The sequence below is a fragment of the Narcine bancroftii genome, unplaced genomic scaffold (genome assembly GCF_036971445.1).
Source record: "Narcine bancroftii isolate sNarBan1 unplaced genomic scaffold, sNarBan1.hap1 Scaffold_301, whole genome shotgun sequence".
Classification (NCBI taxonomy): domain Eukaryota; kingdom Metazoa; phylum Chordata; class Chondrichthyes; order Torpediniformes; family Narcinidae; genus Narcine; species Narcine bancroftii.
In genome coordinates this window covers 145,854-168,856 of record NW_027212038.1, presented here as the reverse complement: position 1 = coordinate 168,856, position 23,003 = coordinate 145,854, and the positions used below count along the sequence as shown (strand labels likewise).

At 39.7% G+C, this 23,003-nt stretch overlaps 1 long non-coding RNA gene across 2 annotated transcripts in view; it reads right to left on the bottom strand.

Moving 5' to 3' along the window:
* Nucleotides 1-4,876: 4,876 nt before the first annotated feature.
* LOC138750902 (uncharacterized) overlaps nt 4,877-23,003 on the bottom strand; it is a 160,339-nt gene continuing 142,212 nt past the window's right edge. For both annotated transcript variants that reach the window (XR_011349587.1, XR_011349588.1), the window contains one exon: nt 4,877-5,075. This is a non-coding gene — a long non-coding RNA (uncharacterized lncRNA). The remainder of the gene's footprint in view (nt 5,076-23,003) is intronic.

Here is a 23,003-nt window from a genome sequence, read left to right as displayed (position 1 = left end):
ATCGCTTCTGCAGCAATGCAGAGTCCAGCCCAAACCATTGGCTCCCTGAGCTCGAGTCCGGATTCGAATCTCTGATACCATCGGGAACCCTTTAAAGCCCTCTGCACCCTATTTTACCTGGTTTTGTTACATGGTACACCTTCAGCTAGTTTTGAGCCAGTCCCCAGCAATCCACAGTTTTGAATCGAAATCCATTGACACCCATCTCCAGCATCATACAGCCTCCGTCGGTTATTTGCCTCAAGTCACCGCGACCTGTGTGGGTTCTTCAGCCAAATAACACCTCACAGCTCTGCTGCCGTGGTCACAGTTCCATCTCCTCTGCTTTCCTTTCTCCCATAGGGGTGGTCTCCCTGCCATCTGGTGCCCTGCGTCCATTCTGCGCTTCCCTCAGTCTGCAACCGCTCTTGGATTCTGTCCAGCAGAGGCCCCACAATTTTTTGTGTGTCTCCTGAGGTCAAGGGATTTTAATCAAACTACCTTCATCTCCTATAATTGGCCATTCAAAGCACAAATGGACTGGACCCCGCAGGAGCGCTGGGTCTCCGCTCCCTACTCTCCCCAAATCTGCGCCGTACAGGAGTTCCAGGGGCGCTGCGATTTTCTCTTCTTCAATATCGGATCCAATAATATTATGATCAGCTTATTGACTCCTATACAAACAGAAACAATTAATTTTGTTGAACATAACCTCTCAGCAGAACCTGTCTAGTTCCCATTCAAGGCTCTATTCTATTGACCAGAACTCTGTCTATCGATTAAAATAGATCTGCACTGCCGAACCAGATCATTTCAATTTTTGCTGTGAGAGAAGATCATTAACATACATGAACGCAAGGAACATAAATTACAGCATAGACACTTCAAAATTAAAAATAAACAAGAAAAAAACAAAGGAACTGCCGATTCTGGAACTCCTTGTATGCAGCTTCAGGATCCCCTAATAAACCGGATACAATATTCCGATAGAATAAAAATCACAAGTTAAAAAAGAGAAAAGCAAGTGCAGACGGAATAAATGACATGCAAAAGAGTAAAGATGAATGGATTTTGAAAGCTCACTGGGTTTCTGGACACTTTATCCAAATATATGTAGTGTTATAAACAAGGTCAGTGAACCTGTGGCATAAATCAGTACAAAGGGGTATGATTTAATGGCCACTACTACGGCATTGTGGTTCCAGAGTGGAGGGCACTGGGGATTAAATATCCAAGCATATCAGGACATAACGAGGGGAAAACAGGAACCTATTGGGAAGTGTGCTAATGTTCTTAGTTAAGGAAGACGTCAGCGTAATAGTGAGACGTGATGTAAGATGTTAGGAGCAAAATGTCGAGTCCGTTTGGGTTGAGATTAGGAATAGTAACTGGAAAGTAATCACAAGCAGGAGTTGTCTCAAGGCCACCGATTATTACAGTGGCACGGGCAATATATCAAGAAATATAAAAGGCATTCAAGGATGGAACTGCTCTTATCGTGTGGGTCTTTAACATGGATATAGGTTAGACGAATCAGGTTGGCCAGGTAGCCTGGACGAGGACTTCATCGTGGTTGGCTTTCCTTATTATCATATTACTGAACCTGCAAAGGAACATGCTATCTTGGATCTGCTCCTGTACAATGATGCAGGTAAAATTATCAATCTTTAGATTGGGATCCACTTGGAAAGAGTGATCTAAATATGACTGAGTTTATCATATAATAGTTCATGTAATATCATATAATAACATAACCAGTTTGTTATGCCAAAACAAAGGAAACTCGAAGGGGATGAGTTGTGGGAACACAAGCTAGATGGAGGGACTGTTGAATACCAGTGGAGGACTTTCAAAAAGATTTATAAATTAAAGATTAAACTTATTGTCATGTACCCACAACAGTGTCATATTACATGAAATTGCTTTTGTCTGCTGTACGGCAGATGTATTCGCTATCGGAAATAACTTGCCTGAATGGTCACAGTTAACATTTAACATTTCACACAAGCACCAAGCACAAGACAGTCCAACGATAATTTGATACATTGAAAGAACAGAGGGAAGGATTGTCACAGTCTGTTCCAGATTTGATACATTTGCAAAGACACTGATTTTTCAAGGGAGGGCCATGCTAACTGCTGGAGAGTAAACAGCTATTTGAAGCAGCTCTATGGCCAGTCATTCTTTAAAATGCAGAAGGAAGTGAAATTCAAGAGGATTCCTATCTAATGATGAAACGCATGCTCTCTGAATGACTGGGCCTTTTTGGTGAATTGACCCACCCCATAAGGGTCTTTATATGGGGAGCAAATTGTTTCATTTTGATTCTGACTAATAGTTGAGGTCATCCTGTTACTTGGAGAGACCACTGCCAAGGAATAGTAAAATGAGGCCACCCAGTTCGAGTCTTGCCTACAAAAGGATCAGGAGCTCGTGAGGATGGACATTTCTTCAAAGGCAATATATGAATAATTCATGAATCTATCACATCCATAATTCCAGTCTTCCCATCATTTCATCATTAATTCTGGGCATCAAATCTCAGGACTACATTTCAACACTGAATTTGAAAGACTGATCTTGAAGTAACTTTGTAGATTATGGTCTTGTGAGAAGTGCCTTCGCGTTCACAAAATATGCTCGAGACAAAAGTTGAGAACAAAGAACATTTATTTATATTTACAACATTGCAAGGTTGGGTACTCTCCCCTTACCTCCGGAAAGAACCCTGAGGGCGGGAAGCTTCTTTGTTTTTATACAATTTTTACTTCACCTCTCCTTACATTTGTCTTACGTTTGTCTTCCTTGGATTGGTTTGGCACTTTTCCCTATTCGTCTGACTCTTGATTGACTCCAACTTTCTCTTAACCCGTACTCACACCTCCTTTCCCCACCCCCTATTAAACAAGCTCTTTGTGTGTATGTGCATATTTCTTAAATTCCTCTGTTATCTTGTCTACTCTGTTCTGTTTTTCATACAGCTTTTTTAGCTGCATGAAACATTTTAGCCTTTTTCGTGCTTTTTCTTTCTACCTTCTATATCTGTTTCAGAACTCCTAACATTAAAATAATATCTGTTTCTAAACTCCTTCAATTAAAATAATAACTGTTTCTAAACTCCTCCAATCCACCCCTTAAAAAGTGCTACGCTTTCAAACCTGTCTAAATAATAGAGGTTTCTTTTTCCCATAGTTTCAGAAGGTTCTCTGCTGCCTCAGCATAATCCTGTTGTTGCAGAACCATAATGGGACTGATTTGTCGAATGGCTGTCTCACCAAACACTGGAGGCAAGGAAGGATGCAAGGGATCAGTATTAAGGCAAGAAGTATAAAGGCAGAAAAGATAAGTGCTGAATGTATCCATGACCAGGAGCCACTAAACCATGTAGACAACCATGAGCCAACGGCGGGGTGCCATGTTTGCACAGGCACATGGAAGAGGTTCCGTATACCTGAAGAGATATCTTTAACAGCTTGTCCATTATTATCAATTTTAAGGTAGCAATTGGAGAGATTCAGCTTGCCACACACACCACCTTCTGCACCCAATAAATAGTCCAGGGCTAGGCGGTTCTGATAAACGGTAGCCCGGATTTGCTGTTGTTCCTCTGCCAACAAATCTAAGGCCGTAGCTGTCTGGTTAGTAATTACTTCTAGGACAGCCTGCAAGTGGATTAAATGGTTAAGCATGTAGATTGGAGTTTGGTACCCCCATGAACCATCCCATGCCCATGTAGCTGGTCCATAGTATATAATTATGCGTTCAGGGGGCCAGTCATCACCCCATTTGCCGATCTCAACCGAACGGCGTTGTGTGGGGGAATGTAATCGAGTGGAAATATGTTCATCGGAATCTGGAGGAAGAAGATGAAAATGTGGTTGAATCATTCCAATACAAAAAGTCCCACTCCAGTCGGGTTCAAGGTATGTATAAGCCATATTCCCACAAATCCAATCTAAGCAGATGGGTGCATAACCGGAAGGACTAGAACCTTCCCAGTAGGATGTCAGTGCAGGAATGGCCTGATAAGGGTTGAAACCAGTGCAATTCCAAAACTCAATGTTGGCAAGGTCAGATGTGTCATTAATGGGAACTGAGGGTACACAGGGAACATCTTATCGATTCGAAAAGGACAGGAAGCCGGTAGGCAGGGTTGGAACCCAATTTGAACTAGTGATATTATTCCAGTGCCCGCATGCCAAATCGCCCTTTGGGTACCTGCCGTGTTCTTTTACCAAGCACTCAAAGCCTAGTGGATGATTTTCCAACTTCAAAGACTCACGGGATTGACCAGAAGCAATCGTGGAAAGATTGGAGGCAAGAAGTATACGATCATCTAATGGCTCACCGCTCCATGGCCAAGTTCCATCCTGGGTTGGGCCGCTACAAATCCAACAGTTACGAACACCAAGCTCCTGGATGGTAAGTTGATGTAAATCGACCCATAGGTTATCTCCAAGTCTATGCCTATTGGCTTGTATTCTTGCCCTTTCGTATAAGTTCTTTTGAGACTCGTGTGGCGAAACGGTGATCATGTTGGTACCACTATACTTAGAACCTGCCCGCAGTGAAATCACTTCCTTCTCTACAGAGTCTCCCGGTTTGCCTAATTTGGAGGCACAGAAGGGTCCCGGAGGGCGGGGTGGGGCAGGACAGGAAGAATCTATTTCTTGACCTACCTAGGGGAGAACCCTCTCCTAGACTTAGAAAAATGGTATATGTCTCGGAGGCAAAAGAACAATTGTCGTTCTTTCTTGGGACTACACAACCCTCCTTCATCCCCGTCCACTTCTCAAAATACTTAATCTCCCTAAGTGCTGCCCTTCTTCCAAAAGGACTTAACATATTGGGAGCAAGACGGAGTGGAGGCAAAAGCAATGGAGAAAATAAAGAAAAATACAAACAAGGACATTTTTATTATACACAAATCAAATTTTTCATCGTAGGGTGAGCTTGAGGTCGCTAGGATGTCGCTCCAACTGCCAATATGAGCCTTCTAGGTCAGTGGAGATATTCTCGAGGGGCTGATGATAATGTTTCACCCTCTGGACATGAGTCCACCCCTTTTTCACGCATTTGTACAGCAGTATCTGTAACTAGAAGGACACAAAAAGGATCATCCCAGGTTGGCGACAACTTAACATCTTTCCAACTCTTTATCAATTCCCAGCCACCGGGTTGAATGGTATGTATGGGGAATTCCAAAGGCGGCGTCTGCGCTAGAATCCCCCTTCTTCTCAGATCAGCCAACGTGGTGGAACGTTTTTGCAGATACTTAGATATAAATTGGTCATTTGCCTCCGGTATTGGGAGGTCTGTATGGGAGCCCAGATAAGGAAGGCCGAACATCATTTCATATAGGGAGACGGCAATATCACGACGGGGAGCGGTACGAATACGAATCAAAGCCAGGGGTAAACATTTAAACCAGGAGAGTCCTGTCTCAGCACACAGGCAGATGAGCTGAAGTTTACTCCAATGGATGCCTCCTTTGCGAACTCATCTGCCTGTCTGTTACCTCGGTCTTCGGGGCTTTCCCCTACCTGATGTCCCCGGACATGGAGCACGGCCATCTCCTTAGGCAGCATTAAAGCATCCAAACATTTGATTATTAAATTTTCATGGACTAATTTTTGGCCCTTTCCTGTAATTAACCCCCGTTCCTTCCAAATTTTTCCAAAGGTATGTACAACTCCAAAATCATATTTAGAATCTGTGTGAATTGTTCCTACTTTCCCCTGTAGTGCTGGAAGGATCGACACAGAGCATATAATTCACATGTCTGAGCTGACCAGAGACCGGGGAGGCGACCAGCTTCAATAACAGAACCATCTTTTCCATCCACGATGCCATATCCACTGTAACGAGTTCCTTCTATACAACGAGAAGAACCATCTATAAACCATCTATCTCCCTCACATAGAGGCTCATCCCCTAGATCGATCCGGATCATAGTCTGCAAATCTATTATTTCCAAGCACTCATATTCCATCTGATCATAGGCCGTCTCACTTGACGGAGATACTAAGAATGCAGCTGGGTTCTGGTCCCAATTAGTAACCAGCGTCAGGTCATCTCGGTCCATCAAAATTGCCTCATAATTTAGAATTCTCAAATCAGTCAACCACCTCCCTGCACGCTGTTACAGAATAGTTCGGACGGTGTGCGGGGTATGGACAGTCATGGGTGCGCAAAAGGTAATCTTTCGACCCTCTTCTAGCAGGACAGGGGTGGCAGCAATAGCCTGGACACACTCCGGCCATCCGTGGCAAACTGGGTCCAATACTTTGGACAAAAACGCCACTGGTTGCCGGAGCCCCATTCGCTCCTGGGTCAATACACCCGTAGCTGCCCCATTCTTTGCATTAGTAAATAAGTCAAATGGTTTATTCAAATCAGGTAATGCCAACACTGGAGCCTTGGCGAGACAACTCTTTATCCTCTTAAATCCCTCCATTTCTTCCTCTGTCCAGACAACAAGATAATTATCTAGGCCAGCTAACTTATCATCCAAAATTTTTACCAAACTAGAATAATTTTCTATCCAAATTCGGCAATATCCCACCAGACCAAGGAACTTCCTGAGCTCTCGGTCATCCTTGGGAGGTGGGACCTGCAAAATGCCACGTATTCTCTCCGGGCTTATTCGCCGACACCCCTGACTAATTAGATGGCCCAGGTATTTTAACTCTGGCTGCACAAATTGCAACTTCGCCTCACTTACTCTCAGCCCCTTTTCTCCCAGAAAGTTTAACATATCCACCGTATATTGTTTGACAGCCTCCTGTTCTTTTCCTGTGATTAATAAATCATCTACATATTGTATTAGTTGACAGTCTAATCTTTTTGGAGCTTCTTCCAACACTTGTTCTAATACCTGGCCAAACAGATTAGGGGACTCTGTGGAGCCTTGTGGGAGAACCGTCCAGCGATACTGGTTCTTTCGTCCAGTATACAGGTTTTCCCATTCAAATGCAAACATGTCCCTATTACCCTCATCCAGAGGGCAAGCCCAAAAGGTGTCTTTCAGGTCTTTCACACTAAAACCATTTACTACTTGGATCTATTTTTCCCATAATTGTATAAGGATTAGGCACAATGGGGTATCGGGCCAAAATCACCTTATTTAATTATTGTAGGTCTTGTACCAGCCGATAAGTACCGTCTGGTTTTCGTACTGGCAGTATTGGGATGTTAAAGGGGGACATACAGGGTTCGAGTAACCCATCCAATAATAATTGATCAATTATGGGTTGAAGTCCCTTTCTTCCCTCCATTGGGATTGGATATTGCTTTCGTCTGACAATCTCATTGGGGTCTTTTAGCATGACCCGAAGTGCGGAACATCCAACCCCCCTCTATTTCCTTTCTTGGCCCACACCTTGAGGTTGATCAACTCGCGATCCTCTTGTGTCAATGTGTAGAACCGGACCCCAATTCCCTTTCCTTGAGGCCGGGTCCCGATACCCAATAAATCCTGCAAATCCTGTCACAGCAGGCAGACTCCTGCCTGGGCAACCAGTAGAATGTCTCCCATTATTACTTTTCTCCCCATTTGTATCCTGAGGCCCCTTACTCTGGAACTTCAAAATTAGATCCCCTGACTCCCGAGATGACTACTTTCCCATTAGGCACCGTTCCTTTGGGTTTGGTTCGAATACTAGAACGAGCTGCTCCCGAATCTACCATAAAGATCATATCCTCTTCGGGGGGTCCTTTGCTTAAGTTTACCAATGGTTCTCCATGCAGCCCCACGGCACTCCTTATGAGAGAACCTTGACTTCACTAATCTTCCTCTTCCATCAAAACATAGGACCGCATGTCCCTAATCCTCTGGGGACATTCCCTCTTAAAGTGCCCCTCTCTTTTACAATAGTAACAAACCTTGGGCCCTGTCTGCCATCTTCTATTGGAACCACCTCTTGGGACTCCCGCTCGTGGATGGGACCTTGGGGTTCGTCCCATCCTTCAAATCCTGGTCCTCCTCTTTCTCTCATTCCCATCCATCCGCCCGGTCCATTGGTCCGGCATCTTTGACTTCCCTGCTGTCAATCTATGACTTCCTTTACTACCTGCATTAATATCCTTGCCTTTCCTTTCTGCTTATCCTCACTTCTCTGAACATAAGCTCTCTGGGCTATTTGTAGAAGTTGTGATAATCCCTGTTCATGCCAATGTTCAGTCTTTTGGAGTTTCTTTCTTATGTCTGGGGCTGAATTTGTAACAAATCCTGTCAAAACGAACTGTTCCCCCGCCGGCGACTCTATATCTAACCCCCCATATTGCTGTATTGCCGCCTGCAATCTAGTCAAGAAAGCTGAAGGAGTCTCCTCTGGGCCCTGAGGGACTTCAAATGCCTTTTTAAAAATTTTCCCCCTGGGTACCGACTCTCTCATTCCCTTTATTAAATTAACCCTATATTCTTCCATTCGAGTTCGGCCTTCAGCAGTTCCTTTATCCCAATTTGGATTCACCAAGGGAAACTTATCTTTTCCTGGACCTCCTTGGTGTTCCCGATTCCATACTCTAATTCGCGCTTGTCTAATAATTCCCCTCTCATCTAGAGTAAACAAATCCTTAAAAATGGACATTAGTTCATCCCAGGTGTAAATATTTGGTCCCAAAAGCTGATCTAATTGCTCTGCACAGGCTTGTGGGTCCTCTATCAAATAATTCATTTCTCGTTTAAAATTCCTTACTTCCGTGCTAGTTAGTGGAACATTAACAAATCCCATCGCACCTCCTGGACCTCCCAGGGCCCCTTCACGAAGGGGCCACATTCGCGCCTGGTGCGGGTCCGATCCCCGAGCCCCTGGTAGGGCGGGGTCCCCCTTCTGTCATCTAAGACTCAAATCAAACTCCCCGGCTTCCTCCTCACGGAGGTTTTCACACTGTTCCTCTGACAATCCCGTAAAATCTGGGTCACCAACCTGAGGAGTAAGGGGTGGTGGAGGACGCTTAGCCTGTGATCTGGGACTAACAACATTCTTCTGTTCATTTTTGTTAACAAGGTGTGGGGGCAGTGAAATGGATGACATTGGGAGGGGAGGATAAAGTGTGCGGGGAGGAAGAGGGGGCAGCGGAAGAGCCGGCTCGGGATATGGAGGAGGTCATGCCTGTTAGGGGTCCCATTTTTCAGGAAGAGGAGCCGAAGGCTCCGATTCCTTAGGTTTCGCCGGATCCCTTGTAGTCATCACCATTTGGTTCGATTCTACAAATAACCAACAGGCAGAGTAATCCCTGCTCTCGGAGTCATTGGGTCTATTTTCATAAAGCCACATATTCAGTGCCTGACATACCCAATCCTCATCCGAACCGTATTTTGGCCAAAATACTGAAGACCTCTTAATTTGATTTTCAGGCCACTCGTGGCAACAGTACTGGATAATTTTCTTTTTATTTTTCTCGCAGGTCTTTCCCGCACCCCAATTCATCAATTACCTCCCCAATGGGCTTCCCGTGGGAATTCTATCAATCGGTCCTATTCTCAGACCTTTCTTTTTGCTCCCTCCCCCACCGATGGTGGATAAAGTTGTCTCCCCAATGGGCTTCCCGGGGGAGTTCTATCAATCGGTCCTATACTCGGACCTTTCTTTTTGCTTCCTCCCCCACCCAGGGTGAATAAATCAGTCTTACCCAGCAGTCGAGCCTTCCCAGCACGTCACTCGCACGGCTGACCTGTCCTTTGATCTCAACGTCTGTTCTCGGATATCACTCGCTACATCCACTGGCCGGACACTCGATGACCAGGAGTCCAGCTAAATCAGCCGGGGTGCGGCAATCCCCTTTCAGACAAGCACCAGTCAGTGGAGGGAGTATGATCCCGGATGAGTCCCCAAGTTATGAGAAGTGCCTTCGCGTTCACAAAATATGCTCGAGACAAAAGTTGAGAACAACGAACATTTATTTATATTTACAACATTGCAAGGTTGGGTACTCTCCCCTTACCTCAGGAAAGTACCCCGAAGGTGGGAAGCTTCTTTGTTTTTATACAATTTTTACTTCACCTCCCCTTACGTTTATTTGTCTTACGTTTGTCCTTCTTGGATTGGTTTGGCCCTTTTCCCTATTCGTCTGACTCTTGATTGACTCCAACTTTCTCTTAACCCGTGCTCACTCCTCCTTTCCCCACCCCCTATTAAACAAGCTCTTTGTGTGTGTACGTGCATATTTCTTAAATTCCTCTATTATCTTGTTTAATATGTTCTGCTGTTTTTCATGCGCCATTTTATACAAAGAACATTTTAGCTTTTTTCTTGCTTTTTCTTTCTACCTTCTATCACTGTTTCAGAACTTCTACAGTCAGAATGTTAATGGTTCGGGTAACACACACACACACACACACACACACACACACACACACACACACACACACACACACACACACACACACACACACACACACACAAATGCACATAGATGTGCATAGATTTAGTGTTAAGGATAGTTTAAAACTTAAGATTATATTTTAAGAGTTAGAAATAAATTTAGTGTTTTAAAATTGAACATTGTCTGGTTCATTTTCTATTGGTGCGCTTTATGTGCAGTTCATAACAAAATTGGGGACTTGTCATCCGAGATTTTTTTACCACATTTGGAGCTAATAATGCTTAACCAAATTGAGGAGCTTATAATGTAAGTGCTACAGAAGGCAGGACAGAATTTGGAGCTTTGTAATCAATTAAATTTAGATGAGGTTGATACAGTCCTTTTTCCAAGCTAATTGAGAGTCTTGGGTGTGTGTGTAAAAGCAGCAATAAATATTGAAGGGGTTTTCAAGTTACCATCTCCTGCAGAATTGCAGAAGGCATAAAGGGATGATTTGGTGAATATTGCTCAATGGTTGGGACTTTCTGAAGGAAATTTTGATAAAGGAAATTAGAGCAAGGAAATAAGTAGACAAGGGCAAGTTTGAAGATGCAGAATTAGAGAAATTTCTGAGTGTAAACCTATTAAAGCAAAGCTTGTGTTTGAAAAGAGTCAGTTAAAAATTGAGGCAGAGGTAAAAAATAATGCAAGTGGTGTTAGAGGAAAAATAAAGGCAAAGACAGTGTGAGTTAAAAATGGAGTGAGGTTGCAGAGAAGCAAAGGTGGTATCAGGCAGAGCAGACAAAGCAGAATTCTATCTTCTAGTCTAACTGAGAAGTTTATAGCCAGTACAGAGGTGTGGTTAGTTCCTCCATTTCATAAAAGTGAAATTGATAATTGAGATTTTGCAAGGAAGAACCATTTTGACTGTAAAGAGAAAATAGCTTTTGAAGGAGCTTTTTGAAGTGCCAGTTGATGAAGTAGAGAAAGACGATGTGGTCAAACAATAATCATGGCTTTTATTAGCAGAAACTCATGGTACAATAATGAAAGACAATAGGTTCATATATAGTTATACCCAAGGGGAGTCTCCTTAACAGTAGAGATAATGCCCAGCCAATGTGAGTACAGCAAGGCTCGCCAGAGGGGAGACAGGCAGCTTGGCAGACATTCACCACAGTCTCCCCCACTCCCCAGCAGAAGAAGGGTTAAAATCAAAAGGACAGCTTCTAGGAAAGACTGAAGCTAGCGATACATGGATACCATGTTCGGCATCGAGAATACTCTTAACAGCCAAAATACGCCAGTATCTAGCAAGCAATCGAAATATAATTAGATGTTTTATGAATATGTCAGCCTATCAGGTTGTTTATGAATTCTGCTCCTTCTTCTCAAAACAGATAGCTCCTTTGCAACCTTGGGAACTGGTACAGTGGACGAACATCATGACTCCTGGGTGGCACAGTCTTCTATGGATCTCCTTTAGCCCCTCCAGCTGAGCACCAGCAGCAGATCGTGACAATGCGTCAGAGGGATCATTTAACCTGCCCGGCCTGTACTGGATCACATAATTATAAGTTGAGAGTCCTTACCGTTCTTGATTTTACTTTTGCGTAGTACTGAACATGTCGGCTGCAGATTTCTGATCAGTGACAAGAGTAAATTTTCCGCTGACTAGAAAGTGTCTCCAGTAGCGAACAGCTTCAATAATAGCCTGGGCTTCTTTTTCAATGGCAGGATGTTTAAGTTCAGGTCTGCGTAACATGCGGGAGAAGAATGCCACAGGTCTGCCCTTTTGATTAAGGGTTCCTGCCAAGGCACAATCTGAGGCATCAGTTTCCACTTGGAATGGGACATCCTCGTCACTGGATGAGAGTCCATCTTTGGCAATATCAGATTTAATTATCAAGAAAGCCTTCAAGATTTAGTGTCAAACAGAAGATGTGCCTTCGTGGCATAATCCCAAACCCATTTGCAGTAGTATGAACAGAATCCCATACATCTTTGAAGGGCTTTTGCTGAGTTTGGGGGTGGTAACTTCTTAAGTGGGGCCATTCTTTCTGGGTCGGGTTGGATTTCGCCCTTGCGGACAATGTAGCCCAGAATGGGTGGCTCTGTTGCGTTGAACACACATTTGTCCTTGTTAAATATAAGTTTGAGTTCCTTCGCTATTGCTAAAAATTTATGTAAGTTGTTGCTGTGCTCAGCCTGTGTTTTCCCACAGATAGTGACATTATCCAGATAGGAAAATGTACCCTGTAACTCATTCGTCCTAACAATCTTATCTATTTCCCTCTGAAACACAGACACACCATTAGTGACCCCAAAAAGTACCCTTTTTAACTGGTATACCCCCCCCCCAATCAGCCTCAAAAGCTGTATAGGGCCATTCCCTTTTCTTAATGGGGATTTGGTGATCAGCTGCTGTGAGGTCGATAGTGCAGTACACTTTGTATTGTGCTATCTGATTAATCATTTCATTGATGCGTGGCAGGGGGTAGGCATCCAGGTTCGTGTAACAGATAATTGTCTGGCTGTCGTCAATAGTCAGTCATCTCTTAATGTGATTTTTCACGACTACCACTTGGGCCCGCCACGGACTCTTACTTGGTTCAATTACTCCCTCTTTAAGCAGTCTCTGGGTCTCCGCTTTGATAAACACATGATCCGCTTTGCTGTAAGAATGGCTCTGAGTGGAAATTGGCTGACATTCAGGGGATAAATCACTGAAAAGGGAAGGAGTTTTGATCTTTAATGTGGACAGACCGCTTGATATCGAAATCAAGATATAGAGAAACCACCTTGACCCGGTACAATACTGGATTTCCTATCTGGGCAAGAGACAGTCCAGGTGGCGGAAGTGTGTTTGGAGGAACACTGATCATAATGTTATTATTATATCAATTGGAGAAATTTTAATTTTAATTAAATTAGAAAGGATATACTGTTGAAATCATGGATTGGGCCAGATTGTTTCTTATTTAAATATTTTTATTGAATTTAACACATAATTCCCTCATACAAAGTATTTTATTGAAACAAATAACAGGTGGTATCATATGCACGTGCATAGGAAATATGTAAAACTACAATAGACTATCCCATGATCTAAGCACAGTGTATATTCTGTTTAATGCTATGATCTATAATGACCATATTAACCCATATTGAACTAATTAATTGAAAAAAAAACTGAAAACAAAAGGAACCCTTGTTTGTGTCTGGCAATGACATCGTTGATATTTGGTGGGCCATCAAAGGTTAAATATTCTCAGTAAAGTGCTTCTATGCTCCGGCCAGAATTAAAGGCAAAAATAACAGGAGTAGGGAACTTTGGTTTGAGGGAGATTGAGGATGTGGTTAAGAAGAGAGAGAGAGAGATGAATGACTGTTGTGAGGATGTTGTGAGTGTTAGATGTTGCATTTTGGAAGGAGAAGCCAAGAAATGACATAGACGATATATGGCAGCACATTGAGGAGTGCAATAGAACAGAGGGATCTGGGAATACGGATACAAAATTTGCTGAACAGTCATCACAATTAGATGGGGTTGTAAAGAGAGCTTTTCATAAATCAAAGTAATGAGTAGAGGAATTGGAATGTGATTTTAAAGTTGATAAGACATTGATGAGGCTAAATTATGAGGATTGGTGCAGTTCTGGTTACCTCACTACAGGAAGAGGGGGAGGGGGTTCAAGTGATGGAATAGTAACTGGTCCAGTCTGCTTTCCAGAGAAGAGTTTAAAAGAGTGGACAATAAGTAAAGTCCTTATTTAAAACAATTTAACAAATAGAAAGTTAAACAGTTGGGGAAAAATTTGAAGATGACTCCGAAAAAAGACAAAACTTCAATGATCAACAGAGAAGAAGCAAAGAAAACGACAGAACATAAGGAAGGAGGCCTTACCTATAAATTGGATCCAGGAGCTGTCCAAAAAGATTTAATTGTATTAAGTCTTTAGGTTTTTTGTAAATATGTCAATAAATTCTCTGGGGGAGCAAGGATAGTACACTGCAGGATCAAGTCACTATTAATGTTTATACCGCAACCCAATATGTTAAAGGTGTTGTGGTTGTTTTATAAGTTAGTAAAGACAAATCAATTAGGACTTTTTTTAAATTTTCCTTGTCTTTTTTCAAAATTCTTACTATTTTTATGTCACTTGTGTCATCAAGTACAGTCAAAAAGAATAATCTTCAAATAGATATTTTTCGAGGAATAGAGTTGGAGCATTTGACATGGGGATACATGAATAAATTGAAATTAATATAATGAAGACATTGAAATTTATAACTACTAATATTAATGAAATACAGGATCAGGTTAAAAGGAAAAATGATTAAGATGACTTAAAAATATAAAAATGGAACATTTATAAGAGAAATAGATTTAACTGAAGTGCAACATTTTAAATTGAGGAGAGATTGGGTGGGTTATGCATTTTCCTCATCTTATAATTCAAAAGCTATTTTAATCAACAAAAAATTACCCATTGAAAGAGAAAAAATTAATTATGAATACAATGGGTAGATTTATCACAATGAACTTTCACATTTATTCAGAACATTCGATATTATTTAATATATATCCATCTAAAGATGATGATGATAAGAAATTTATGAAAGATTTTTTTACGCTTATGAAATACTCAAGGATCAAACCAATTTGGAAGCTTTAGGGCCGATTGACTTGTGCTTAATTATCAGTCATCTGAGTTTAACTCAACCTTCAGCTTGAAATTAACAATAAACAGTGAGGGTATAAATCACCAGCAGAAAACCCAGGAACTATGAATATTGACCAGTTCATAGTGAACCCTTCAGTGGTTAATTGGAAAATGGGTAAAAAGTCAGAACTGAATGTTAGAGTTGGCAAGTTATATCTTCTTACAGTAAGAACTGGGATGAAAAAGAAGGGAATTGCTTGAAAAATTGTTAAGCACTATGTAGGAAATGGGATATTTGAAGAAACTGCATTAGAACAGTTTACAAAGGAGAAAACTTCAGAGGAAGTAAAGTTGGCTTTGAGAAAACAAGCGTTAGAGGAAAAAAGAGAACAGAAAGGAAAGCCAAATGGGAAGCAGTAAGGCAGGCAGAAAGGGAAAAGAGAGAGAAAGAATGGAAACATGAGCTAGAACTAGCTAAATTGAAGCCAACCCTAATGCAAGGAGAGGGAGAAGCCCAAAACCCACGTGCTGGTTAGGAGGAGCGGTTTCTAGTCAGTAGTGGTAAGTCCTCCATTTGAGGAAGCTGAAATAGACCAGCATTTTCAGCATTTTGAGAAAGTAGCTGTAAATTTAAAATGGCCACCAGACCAGCAGTCACTCTTGCTACAAAGTGTTCTTAAAGGGAAAGCCCAACAGGTGTATTCATGTCTCACAGTACCACAAGCAGCTGATTACGAATTTGTGAAGCAGGCTATACTACGATCTTATGAACTAGTTCCAGAGTCTTATAGACAAAAGTTCAGGAGTTTAAAAAAGGCACCAACCCAATCTTACCTGGATTTTGCTTATGGGAAGGTTGTGTGTTTCGATCGGTGGTGTGCCTCAATGAAAGTAGAAAATAACTTTGATTTATTTAGGAAAATCATTCTGATTGAGCAGATTAAAAATTGTGTTCCTGACGATATTCAAGAGAATAATATAAAAACTTGGCAAGAATTGGCTTAGTGGACACCAGGGAAAACCTTTCAAATACTGCTGACAATCCACGTAGAGTGGAAAGAAAATCTGGAAGTTAGGTTAAAGGAAGAGAGGAAGAGAAATGTATGAAGGAAAATTTTTCAAGTGTTATTTCCCTCTATTGTATGAAACCAGGGCACATAAGAACAAATTGTCCTGTACTGAAAAGGAAGAAAGCGAAAGGGGTGGTACGAACCACCTGTGTTCAGAGTGAGAAAGTTAGGGATATTTTTAAAACATTCCTGACTGAAGGTTTCATTTTGGTTAAAGAAGGATCCAATCAAGTGCCAATTAGAATCCTGTGGGATACTAGAGCAGCCCAATCACTTGTGTTATGAGCCCAAAGGACCCCAAAACCCAGCAGCAATAGACATTCAACAAGACAAATGGCTTTCTAAACAAAAGTTATATTTAATCAATGTAAAACGTGAAATTAGAATCAAACATTAATTTAACTCTATTCTTATACTGTACTCTATACTAACCCAAATTACCCCCTTCTAACTCGAGGTGCACGTGTATGTAATGTGTGCGTTAATTCAAGAAAAGTTATTTGGTTCACAGTTCAATTTCACTTCGCCTTCTTCCAAGTTCTCTGCTTGCAGGCAATCACCATACTGTGCACAGAATTTAACATGTAGAAAGTTCACCCAGCTTGGTGCTTGAAAGGTAGATGTTTACCATTCAGGAAGGTTCTTGTAGGGTTTGCAGAGAGAGAGATATTTGTTGTTCCAGGATTTCCACAACTGAGGCAACCTCAATAGTCACCTCAGTGTCTTGATGATTAAACTTGCCGCATCAGGGTCTTCTGGATGGTAACCTCTTTCTTCAAGCTACCACAGAGTTCCATTCCTTCCTCTATTTCAAGAGAAACATCGGACAGATAGCACTTCCAGCCATCGACTGCACTGGAACTTGCTTTCATAATTTTCAAATAGTTCTCCCTGGATTGTATTTCTCAGTTACTTGTCAGTGTCCCACACACTGACTGACTGACTGAGCTGTTAACTCAACCCTCTCTCTTTTTCAACTGTAACTCCAAAAAGAGCATGTGACCTGTGTCTTGCAAGACCCCCACCTTCTCTAGAAAACAACAGTTCTTTTTTTCTTCTCATGTTGTTATCTTAGTTAAACAATCCAGAATTGACCTTTCTGTGAGCACTTTGCAGAAAGGGCACAGATAGACAGCATGACTCCAGCAAGACAACGGTCAGTTCAGAATGAATTGCCTTGCCTGCCTGTCAAGAATACTGCAAAATCTAGCTTTTACTCTCACTGGCTTTTAACTCCTTCCTTCCTCAAGTGGACCTGTTGACATGGTGTGTTTGGACTTTCTAATTGAATTTGTTGAAGTTCTGCACAAGAAATTGCTGTGTAAAATCAGAGAGAGCATTGAATGGAGAACTCATTGGTAGGGTGGAAGCAAACCTCTGAAATAAGTGAGTCCATTTATGAGCACCAGAAAAAGGTTGAGCACTGGTACAATGGAGATTTACAATAAATATTTACGATCGATCAGCGGAAAGTGAATAGATTGTCAAATGAGTTTCGAGTGGCAGTTTGATCTGTGAGGTGGATTCCAGACCAGTGAAGGGTAACAGGAATAGATTAGGAAAGTACACAAATGCATTGCTGTTGCAGTGTAATGCAGGTACATGTGGGGATAGCCAATTCAGTGGCAATATTCTAAAGGGAGATTGTCACCTGAACATGTCAAGAAAGGGAGTGATGTAAATGGACAGTCATTCACAGTTTAACCATTAACTTTACACAGGACAACGTCAAAGAAGCCCTTTTGAGATTCCTGGCTCAGAATTTCTCCGGAGATCCAAGCTCATCAAATATTTGACTCCGTGTCTGCAGCACGGAACTACCTGTCGGCTAATTTCCCGTCTAGCGCGACCTCTCAGCCCGAGTGACCGATAAAAAATGCCGTAGATATCGGTCTTTTTCAGGTTAATAGTCAGACTCTGATTTCTGACCATTCGAAAAGTAATAGATCATTGTAGCTCTAATTATCCTGTTCATCTCTAACACATTTTTATATATATTTTTTTCTCCTCTGTGAGAAATTTTTTTTAATATATAAGTGTATGTTTAATTTTATATTAATCTATACTAATAATATGATTATATTCTTTACTATTTTATTTCTGAGTTACTGAAAATAGCGATTTTTATTTTTTGTTTATTAAAACTTTTCGCGGTTTTTTTACATTCGCCATTTTCTCTTTGTCTTTCCCCATAAAGTAATTTTAAAATGATTTAACTCTTTATGACTTTGTTTTATCAGCAGGTACTACACAATTACGATTTTTCTTTTATTTCTTTTCAAATATTTTTTTTTCAATATTTAGCATTTGATTTTAGCTTAAGTTATCCTTCTTATAAGTTTAAGTGGTGGATCTTACCTTAATATTAGGAGCTGCCGTCTGAAGACATGGGGGTAGGTTTAGTGTTATTTCTTCTTTTTTCTCTGATCGCTCTCTGGTCAGATGGGGAGCTTTGTGGGTGGGGGGTGGGTTTTGTTTTTCTTTCAGGGGTTTTTATGTTTCATTTTCTTTCGTTTTTTCTTGATTTTTTTTAGAACTACTGATATGGCTGACACGTCGTTATTTCCGGTCCTTCCTTATATCTTAATTCTTCTTCCGGGCACATGGGTCCCTGTTTTGGTTAACCCTTTATATACTGGAGGGTTGACCTAAGTAATGGATCAAAACATTGATTTTGTCTCTTGGAATTCTAATGGTTTAAACCACCTGTTTAAAAGGAGGAAGGTCTTTAAAGTATTCCAGACACTGAAAGCACAGATTATTTTTTTACAGGAGACTCATGTGAGGAAGGAGGATAATCTGCGTTTTTTTAAATCTTGGATTTCATGCCAACTCATGCTCTAAGACTCGAGGTGTATCTATTTTTATTGATCCCTCTATTACATTTGTTCAACATGACATCACTGTAGACCCTAATGGCAGATTTTTATTGGTTACTGGGTTATTATTCAATATTAAGGTTGTCATGGTTAATGTTTATGCCCCGAATGTAGATCACCCTGAGTTTTTTAGATCTTTGTTTACTATTTTACCCAATCTAAATGAATATCATTTAATAATGGGTGGGGATTTTAACTGTTGTTTGAATCCCCTGCTAGATAGGTCAAAACCTTCACAGTTCCTACCGAATAAATCGGCTACATATATTAATTCTTTCCTTACTAACTCCGGAGCTGTTGATATTTGGAGATTTCTTCACCCGACAGATAAAGAGTTTTCCTTTTTTTTCTCATGTATACCACTCATACTCGAGAATTGATCACTTTTTTATTGATTCATGTTTTATTTCACTTGTAATTGCTTGTAAGTATGACATTATAGCCATTTCGGATCACTCTCCATTACAACTCTCTCTTAAATTCAAAGACTCTGTTTCTACTATTAAGCACTGGTGTTTTGATGTTACATTATTGCAAGATTTAGACTTTGTTAAATTTATCAAAGAACAAATTAACTTTTTTTTCAACAAATTACACTACGGAAATTTCTTATGGAATATTGTGGGATACATTCAAGGCTTATATTCGTGGTCAAATTATTTCTTACTCAGTAGCTTTGAAGAAATGCATCAAAAACAAGACTCATCTATTGGTTGAGAAGATTAAAGACATTGACAAGAAATATGTGACTGATCCTACTGAAGAACTTTACAAACAAAGAATTGAACTGCAGATGGAATATAATTTGTTACTTACATCTTCGATTGAAAACCAGTTAATTAGATCTAAATCTGATTTTTATGTGCACAGTGAGAAATCGGGTAAACTGTTGGCTAATCAACTGAAGAATATTTCAGTTAGACGCCAAATTGTGGAGATTCGCAAACAGAATGGAGAACTGACTGTTAACCAGGAAGAGATAAATCAATCTTTCCAAAATTTTTATACATCCTTATATAGTTCAGAATCCCCTCAAGACCTTAGTAATATGTTTAATTTTTTAGAACATTTGAAACTCCCAAAAGTATTACCTCAAGATAACTTAGAATTAAGTAAACCCATTACAGATTCTGAGATCAATAATACTATTTCCTCACTGAACTCGGGGAAAGCACCAGGTCCCGATGCATATTCTGTGGAATTTTATAAATCTTTTTCTTCTACTCTCTCTCCCTGGCTTATTAAGATGTTTGATGAATCTATCACATTGGGTAAACTACCACAATCATTTTACAGAGCCACGATTTCTCTAATCTTGAAAAAAATAAAGACCCGACCGAATGTTCTTCTTATAGACCAATTTCTTTGTTGAATGTTGATTCTAAGATTTTCTCTAAAATTCTAGCGACAAGGCTAGAGAAGATATTACCATATATTATCTCTGAAGACCAGACTGGATTCATTAAAAATCGTTATTCCTCCTTTAATATAAGAAGATTGATGAATATTATTTACACCCCTTCACATAAGTCCTCAGAATGTGCTATTTCATTAGATGCTGAGAAGGCCTTCGATAGAGTAGAATGGCCTTATTTATTTACAGTTCTTGAAAAATTAAATTTTAGTCCAATATTTATATCTTGGATTAAACTTCTTTATAATTCCCCAGTTGCCTCGGTTTTTACTAATACCCAAAGATCGCCATATTTTCGATTATTTCGGGGCACCAGGCAAGGGTGCCCCCTTAGCCCTTTATTATTTAACTTAGCTTTAGAACCTTTGGCAATTGCTATCAGAGAAGCACCCAATATTACTGGTATTATTCGTTGCAGGGATATTCATAAAGTATCACTATATGCAGATGATTTATTGCTATATATTTCCAATCCTGAAAATTCTATTCCTGCAGTTTTATCTTTATTAGCCCAATTTAGTAATTTTTCGGGATATAAACTGAATTTAAATAAAAGTGAATTATTCCCTTTTAATGGATGGGTTCCTACTTACGATAGTTTGCCTTTTAAAATAGCTAGAGACTATTTTATATATTTAGGGATTAAGATTACTAAAAAACATAAAGATTTGTTTAGGACTAATTTTTTCCCTCTATTGGACCTGATCGGTAGTTTACTTACCAATTGGTCACCATTATCCCGATCCATGATAGGCCGAATTAATGCTATTAAGATGATGATCTTACCTAAATTTTTATATATATTCCAAGCTATACCTATTTTTGTTCCTAAATCTTTTTTTGATAAGGTCGATTCTAAATTGTCTTCATATATCTGGCAAAACAAGAACCCTAGATTGGGAAAAAATTATTTACAGAAATCTAAACTGGAGGGAGGATTGGCATTACCCAACTTTAGAATTTATTATTGGGCAATTAATATTAGTTACTTAAGGTATTGGTTGAATTATTCAGAATTATCTCTAAATCCCCATTGGGTAAATTTAGAAATTAAACTGGTACAAAATTTCTCAATTAGTTCTATTTTGGGAGCTGCTCTCCCTTTTACTCTTACTAAACTATATAAACTAATTGATAATCCAATGGCTAAACAAACACTACGTATATGGTTTCAATTCCGGAGATTTTTTGGCCTAAGTCATTTTATCTTGGAAACCCCTATTGTACTAAATTTCTTTTTTCATCCCTCTCTAATTGATCAAGCTTATTTACTCTGGAAAGTTAAAGGTATAACATGCTTTTCGGATTTATCTTGGATAACTCTTTCATGTCATTTGAACAATTATCCATGAAATATGATTTACCTAGATCTCATTTCTTTCGATATTTGCAGATTAGGAGTTTCTTAGTTTCGACTTTACCCTCTTTTCCCAATCGGGAGACTACGACTGTTTTAGAGGATATACTATATTCAAAATTCCCTCCAAAAGGTGTGATATCTAAATTATATAATATAATTACAAAAATAAATTCTGGGACTTTTTGAAAGTTTAAAAATGATTGGGAAAGAGAACTCAACCTTCATATTTCCAATGAAAATTGGAATAAAATTCTGCGACTGGTAAACTCCTCTTCTCTATGTGCAAAACATTCACTGATACAGCTTAAAGTTGTTCATAGAGCTCATATGTCTAAAGATAAACTCCATCGCTTTTATTTTCATATTGATCCTATATGTGATAAATGTCAATTGGAAATAGCTTCCCTTACACATATGTTTTGGTCCTGTCCCTCTTTACAGAATTATTGGAAGGAAATTTTTTCCATTACATCTACCGTTTTGAATATTGATTTACAACCACATCCCATTACTGCAATTTTTGGATTACCTATGATAGATTTGACTTATTTATCTCTTCCTGCGGATCGTATGATTGCTTTTCTTACACTAATGACTAGAAGATCTATACTATTGAATTGGAAAGAGGTTAATCCTCCCACTGTTTTCCAATGGTTTACCCAAACTATACTATGTTTAAATTTAGAGAAAATTAGAAATTCTGTCTATGAATCCCCTTCTAAGTTTGAGTTAACCTGCTGACCATTTATTCAATATTTTAATTTGTGATGAGTTGATCTGGCTCTGTTTTCTTTTTATGATTATGTATGATAATTGGGCTGTTAGATGAGATCGGAGTGATCGGCGTGGTTTAGCTAAATTGGTAGGTTTTTTTTAAAGTTTTTAATTCAGATTTGTTTTTTCTTCCTTTTTGGGGTTTTTTCTCTCTTTTTTTGTATATTTTTATTAATTATATAATTTTTTTTAGAGATAGTTCCTACTCTAAACTGATCTAAAAATTTTTTTATGATATATTTTTATTCTGCAATATTATTGTTTAATATCTCTGTATTAATTTGTTATTTACTATGTATTTTTCATATCTCTTTGAACTGTATGTATTTATAAATTATAATAATAATAAAAAGATTGAAAAAGAAAGAAAGAAAGAGATTCCTGGCATGCTGTTCAATTGTTCTTGAGAACTATCATGGTTATATCCTTCGACTTGTTTGATATGAGTTTTCAATGTGTAGGTGGCTGCAATTTTCAACTGCAATTATGAAACTGCAACACATTGCGATTTCTTCACTCGATGGAATATACTGTAACAGAGTATATAGAGGT